Here is a 6,821-nt window from a genome sequence, read left to right on the forward strand (position 1 = left end):
GATAGGAATTGGATAGTTGTTAAACAATTATCGGTAGCTACCAAAAAGGACGTTCATGCTTAAGATAGAGAATAGAAAACAAGGCAATGATTGATGTGGATGAGGATGAGAAACGATCCAGCAGGATTTATCGAGATTCAACATGATCCATCAAATTCATCCAGAATGATCCATGCAATCTTGAATCTTCTAATAGTAACCTTCAACTTTTAATTAGTGTTTTTACTTCTGAACAAGCCAGTTGAAGCTCCACTTTTTTAGCTCAAGCTCGGCTCGACTAACCACAAAGATGAGCCTAGCTGATTTTGAACACCTTGTGCAAGGTTGTTCATTTTGCTTACTGGTACTAGATGGAGTAGGTCAATCATGTCATAGAGAAGCATGACTTGAGAAGGTGTAGGAAAGTATAATTGAGGGTCCTCTGGTGTTGGATTTCTTTATGGCCTTGAATAAGTTTTTAATAAAATTCATTGATATTTGAATGAGTAAATTATGTTTTGTTCGTAAACACTTTCATATTATTGCATACATTTGTGGCTTGTACAAGATTATATTGTGACAGTAACACCTATTTGAAGGATGAGCTCATCTGAAAATTAAACATGAATTATGTCATTTTGACATGAGAAAACTCCAACCTTAGGACTTACTCACGATGTATGTAAGTGTGAAGAAATCACATAAAGACCCATACAAATTCTTGAAACATGCAACACACATGCTTGCAGGAGACTCATGTTGTCTCTCTATGTCTGTTAGACATTTTTTGTATGCGAAGGGCAAGTAGCTCAATTGAAAGACGATAGATAACAACTACACTCATTGATGACTTTTAAGATGGAATTGACTAAGCGAACTTTGGTCTTTGACAATTAACATGCCAATTTTTTATTTGCAAGTCCATGGATTGGTTAAACAAGATTTTTTCAATACCTATTACACTGCCCAACATAAGAGCACCTTGCAAGCCAAACCTCTATTACGTCTTTCATTGTGATTTGCCAAACAAATTTTCATCAATCAAGTTTTTTGAGACATGCATGTGAAAACCAAAATTGTTGGATATCATTTCGGTACTCCTAAAATCTCTGCAACCACTTTTTAAAAGAGTCATGATTTATTAATTAAAATTAATTAGTGTGATTTTTGCTTGATTTAGGAAAATGTGGCTGGAGATAAAGCCAATTCAAACTCATGTCTTAACGAGAGAAGGGGTCCCTCTAAATCAAGGTCTCACCCTTGGGGTGAGTATGAAAAAAAATATTTTGGTAGCTTAGTGAAATTGGGCCAAGCTGTAAGTCGAAGGTTTGCTCCAAAGGTGGACACAAAACCTTGAGCTTGGTTCAATTCTTGACGTTGGCGTGTAGAAAAAGTAAGTTTATTTTATCGTGTGTGTTTTTTCCTTCTTCCTTCAACATGTTATGATGCTTCATCAGGTGAAAAATATGTTTAGTCATCTTTATTTAGTTTAAGCATGTTGAATTAGTTAAACATTTGAAATGTTTAAATTTTACGATTAACAGCCAAATAATTGGCCAGTTGATCAGTTATGCATGCTCACCCGATTCAGCGTCTTGGTGTTACCAGTTGTTTAAGTCAACAACTCATAATTGTTTAAGTCAGCTAGTTTAAACAACAACAACAACTACGCCTTTATCCCAAAACAATTGAGGTCGGCGATATGAACAAAAAAAATCATTCTGGGTCCTCCACATGAATCCTTCTCCAACCATTTTTATCCAATGCCATGTCCTCGGTGAGGTTCAAAGCATTCATATCCTTTCTTATCATCTTCATCCAAGTCTTCTTAACCCTACCCCGACCTCTTTTGACTAATATATTTTTCCATTTGTCCATCCTTCTAACTGGAACATCATTAGGCCTTCGCCGAATATGTTCAAACCACCGTAAACGATTTTCTCTCATCTTATTTTCAATGGATACAACGCCTACCTTCTTACGTATCTCCTCCTTTCAAATTTTATCTTTTATTGTATTTCCACACATCCATCGAAACATACACATCTCAACTACACTCATTCTTTGAATATGATGTCTCTTGGCGGCCCAACATTCCGTACCACATAATAAAGTGGGCGTAATTGTCATCCTATAAAACTTTCCCTTCAACCGCAATGGCATTCTACGATTGCACAACACTCCAGTTGCACTTTTTCATTTCATCCACCCAACCTTTATCCTATGGTTTACATCTCCATCAATTTCTCTATCATTTCGAATGATAGATCCCAAATATTTGAAACAATTACCCACCAATATTTCTTGCTCGCCAAGCTTCACTACACTCTCATCACTACTGTGTTGCTTACTAAACCGACATTCCATATATTCTGTCTTACTCTTACTCAACGTAAAACCTCTTGCTTCCAATGCCTGTCTCCATAATTCTAACTTAGCACTAACCCCAGCTCTAGACTCATCAATCAAAACAATATCATCAGCAAACAACATACACCACGACATATTTTCTTGAATTGATTTCGTAAGCTCATCCATCACTATAGCAAATAGGAAAGGGCTTAATGTAGATCCTTGATGTAACCCAACTGTTATAGGAAAATTGTTTGTCACTCCTCTACAAGTGCGGACATTGGTTACCACTCCTTCGCACATATCTTTAATTATACTAATGTACTTGAGAGAAACACCTTTCTTCATTATTGTCCATCAGAGAACATCCCTAGGTACTCTATCGTATGCCTTCTCTAAATCAATAAAAACCATATGCAAATCTTTGTTCATCTCTCTATATCTCTCAATAATTTGTCTAAGAAGATGTATAACTTCCATAGTTGATCTTCCAAGCATAAAACCATATTGATTTTTCGATATCATGACAACCTTCCTCAACCTATGCTCAATCACCCTCTCCCAAAGTTTCATAGTATGACTCCTGAGTTTTATACCACGATAGTTTGTGCAATCTTGCATGTCACCCTTATTCTTATATAGAGGCACCAAAGTACTCTTCCTCCACTCCTTAGGCATCTTATTTGTCTGCCAAATCTTGTTAAAAAGATTTGTCAACCATTCTAAACCATTCCCACCCAAGCATTTCCAAGCCTCGATAGGTATACCATCTGATCCAACTGACTTACTTGATTTCATTTTCTTTAAAGCCTCTGCAATTTCTTTCTTTTAAATATTGCACATTAAGTCACGATTCATCTTATGAGAAGGAATGGAGAAGTCTCCCAGATCCTGAGCATGACTTCCATTAAAAGCTTATCAAAATAATATTTCAATCTCTCCTTAATCTCCTCATATTTGACTAAAACTCTTTGAGTTTCATCTTTGATACATCTAACCATACCCAGATCCCTCAATTTCCTATCTCTCATCTTTGAAGCCTATAAATATCTTTCTTTCACTCTTTGGTATCCAACTTGTCATAAACCTCCTTATATACCTTATCCCTCGCGTTTTGAACTACTTTCTTAGCTTTCTTCTTTGCTATCACATACTTTCCCAAATTCTCATTATCATGACTTTTACTTAGATTTATATAACACTCTCTTTTAACCTTAATAGCTAATTTTACATCCTCGTTCCACCATGATGTATCCTTACCTAGCAGTGCACCGCCTTTACACTCACCCAATACCTCCTTAACTACCTTTCTCATGCAACCCGCTATCTTATTCTACATTGATTCTGAATCCTCCTCGAGACACCAATCAACTTCCTTAACTACCTGCTCTACAAACATTCCTTGTTTAGCTTATTTCAGTGCCCACCACTTAATTCTAGGGTTTATCTTATGTCTATCCATTTTGCGGCATTTTCTAATTCTAAGATCTAAAATTAAGACTCTATGTTGTGTAGCTATACTTTCTCCTGGCATAACCTTACAATCGATGCAACAACCCCTATCTCTTTTTTTAAGTAGGAAAAAATCTATCTGTCTCGTATTAACCCCACTTGTAAATGTTACTAGTTGAGACTCCCTCTTCCTAAACCATGTGTTGGCTAAGATCATATCATAGGATAAACCAAAATCTAAAATCATTTATCCACTTTCGTTTCTTTCTCCTATACCATAGCCTCCACGGATACTCTCAAATCCATCACTACTAATGCCTACATGTCTATTAAGGTCACCGCCGCTGAAAATCTTATCTCTATGAGATATCCCTTGCACTACTCTGTCTAAATCTTCCCAAAATTGACGCTTAATTGAATCATCTAAACCTACTTGAGGTGCATAGATACTAATAATATTAATGATATCCGTATATAATACTAATTTAATAAGTAAAATCCTATCACCCTTCCTACGGACCTCAACTACATTATCTATAAACTCACGACTAATAACAAACTCTACTTCATTCCTATTCCTATTTATTCATGTATACCAAATCTTATATCCCCAAGGGTCTATCACTTTTGCCTTCTCACCTACCCATTTGGTCTATTGTAAACATAAAATATCAATATTTCTCCTACACATAACATCTACTAACTCTACCAACTTACTAGTTAAAGACCCTACGTTCCAAGTGGCTTACCTAATTTTATGGTCTTTAACTATCGTCTTTACCTTCACCCGTCCAACAAAGTGAGGGAACCCTTGCCTATTTGACACCACACTTGGGCACCGATGTGACCCGACGCTCCTGGGCGATGACCTAGCAACCCTTGGTCATTTATCACTGCCTCCTGACCTATAGAGTACAGCGCGACACTCAGTAGGGAATGCCCCAACGAAATTCTCATATTGGTTCATATTCAAAGGGTGTGACTAAGTTTTTATGTTGGCTGTCACTGGCCTACCGCAACCCTCCTCCTATATTAGGGCTTGAGACCGAACACAAAGAGAAAAAGGATTTACACACACAAAAAAAAACCCTTGATGATGAATCATAAAAAAAAAAAATGCAGCACAATGATCAAATCAGATAAATCCTATTTGTGTGAGGAAAGCATACCTGGAGGCCTCAACAGTGCCTGGAAACCGAATATCGTGTAGGGTTCTCCGACGAACTGTGGTCGGTGTTTCCTGAAAAAAACAAAACAAAACAAAACAACATAGAAAGAAACCACCATGCAGGAAAATGCCCCAATCGTGAGGGAAGAGGCCGAAAACCACCGTGCTGGAAAATCCCCAATCTTGAGGGAATGAAGAGGCCTCTTTCTAACCCTCTAATCCTGAGGGAAGAGGCCAGAAACCCACCGTGCAGGAAAAGCCCCAATCGCGAGGGAAGAGGCCTCTTTCTGATCTGCCAGGCCCCAGTATAAATGAGAAAAAAAAAAGAACGATATGCTGAAACAGAGGGCTCAAGCAAAATCTAGAACGAGAGAGGCCTACTTCTTGAGACGCCACTCTGCATATCGAGTCAATCCCTGACCAAATGCACCTATGGGAGACGATGTCGTGGGTTCTCCTGCGAGGGTCATCGGCGAGTGCCGAACGGGGTGTTGCCGAAAGATGTTGGAGGGGGAGACACCGACGCAGGGGATTCGACGAATCGAGGAAGATGGGGGCGAGGGGGTTGCCGAAAGATGTCGCAGGGGGAGACACCCCGACCAAGTCAGCTGGTTTATCTTTTTTAAAATTTGTCTCCAAACAACTTTGGACATCGAGGACTCCACGAATCCTCTCTGACACCAAACGATGAACTGTTTAGAAAAACCTAAATATCCGGCAACTGGTCTTATCACACCTCCCTATATTTTAGCAGACCAACGGGCTTGTTGATGGCTCACGGATTGGTCATGACCAACCTGCCGTTTAACGGAAATGATGTGTCAACAAAAGACTCAAAATCCGGCTGAGTCCACCCCAAAGCCATAAAACTCGATTTGTCTATGACACCTTTGCGTCCAGCTAGCGTTCAGACAGGACTGTTCTACCCAGTCCTCTCCGAGCAATCAAACACCCCATAAGCGTCCTGCAAGCAGTTCAAATGGGTGCCTAACCATAAATAGCATTTATGATTCTATCTGTTTTTTAGAAATGGTACTTCATCCAACGCTTTAGTGACTTGTTCACGAAAACTGTGTTCTTTATCTTCAACATTTGATAGCCCGGCTGTTCGGACAGCGTGGACACATGGATAATGGGTCACGTTTCACCTTAAAAAAGGCGACACCACATTTCATTTTAATGGTTGTCCGGCTAGATACAAGCTTTTGATCTCACATTTGAGCAGTCAAACACCATGAAGGTTTAAGCCCAATCCAACTCCTAAGCGCAATGCTTTTCAACAGGAGTAAAGATAAGAAAGTTGTGCAGCAGCAAACCAGGTTTTGACACATGCTAGGCCTCTCTCTGCCACTAGGTCTGGTTTGGACCAGGTTTTGACACATGTGCTACATGCAATCTGTTTGTTTTAGGCCCGCGTGAGCCAAAAATAAAAATGCAAATAGATTGGATCCAGTACAGCTAAATACATGGGAGAGTCAGATCCGGTCGAATCCAGAACAGCTCAAAATTGCAAAACCTCCATCCTCGATCTGACCCATTTGCATCCCTACCCAAAAAATCCATGTCTTAACTATGGGCGACAATTTTCACAAAGTAGGTCACCAAACGATTGGATGTGGGTAGGGTTTAGGCATGTCCATATTCTACCTAGTGTATGGATCAGAGTATGGACCATACTGGATCCAGAATAGATTCAATGGACCAAAGCTAGGTCCGAACTAATTAGGTGTCCTTTCGTCTTAACATTTTGGTTATTACATTTAGTCAAAGCACGCTTGGTCCTAAACTTTAGTCAACTTTTGGCCTTTGCTTAGTGAAAAAAAAACAAAAAGAAAATGCCTACAATACCTTCAATGTTGATTTGTTTAAC

This window comes from Nuphar pumila, chromosome 4, assembly GCF_984573655.1.
Source record: "Nuphar pumila chromosome 4, dmNupPumi1.hap1.1, whole genome shotgun sequence".
NCBI lineage: Eukaryota > Viridiplantae > Streptophyta > Magnoliopsida > Nymphaeales > Nymphaeaceae > Nuphar > Nuphar pumila.